The following is a 258-nucleotide window of genomic DNA, read 5'->3' on the forward strand; positions in this document are numbered from 1 at the left end:
TCACATCTGTCACAACATCTGTCACATCTGTCACAACATCTGTCACAACATCTATCACAACATCTGTCACAACATCTATCACATCTGTCACAACATCTATCACATCTGTCACAACATCGATCACATCTGTCACAACATCTATCACATCTGTCACAACATCGATCACATCTGTCACCACATCGATCACATGTGTCACCACATCGATCACATGTGTCACCACATCGATCACATGTGTCACCACATCGATCACATGTGTCA

General features: G+C 42.6%; 1 protein-coding gene across 1 annotated transcript in view; it reads left to right on the forward strand.

The window, feature by feature from the left end:
* The window catches only part of ptar1 (protein prenyltransferase alpha subunit repeat containing 1), a 16,287-nt gene that overhangs the window by 4,352 nt on the left and 11,677 nt on the right, over positions 1-258 (forward strand). The window lies entirely within an intron of this gene.

The sequence above is a fragment of the Anarrhichthys ocellatus genome, unplaced genomic scaffold, assembly GCF_004355925.1.
Source record: "Anarrhichthys ocellatus isolate YVR2014 unplaced genomic scaffold, GSC_Weel_1.0 scaffold168, whole genome shotgun sequence".
Lineage (NCBI taxonomy): Eukaryota > Metazoa > Chordata > Actinopteri > Perciformes > Anarhichadidae > Anarrhichthys > Anarrhichthys ocellatus.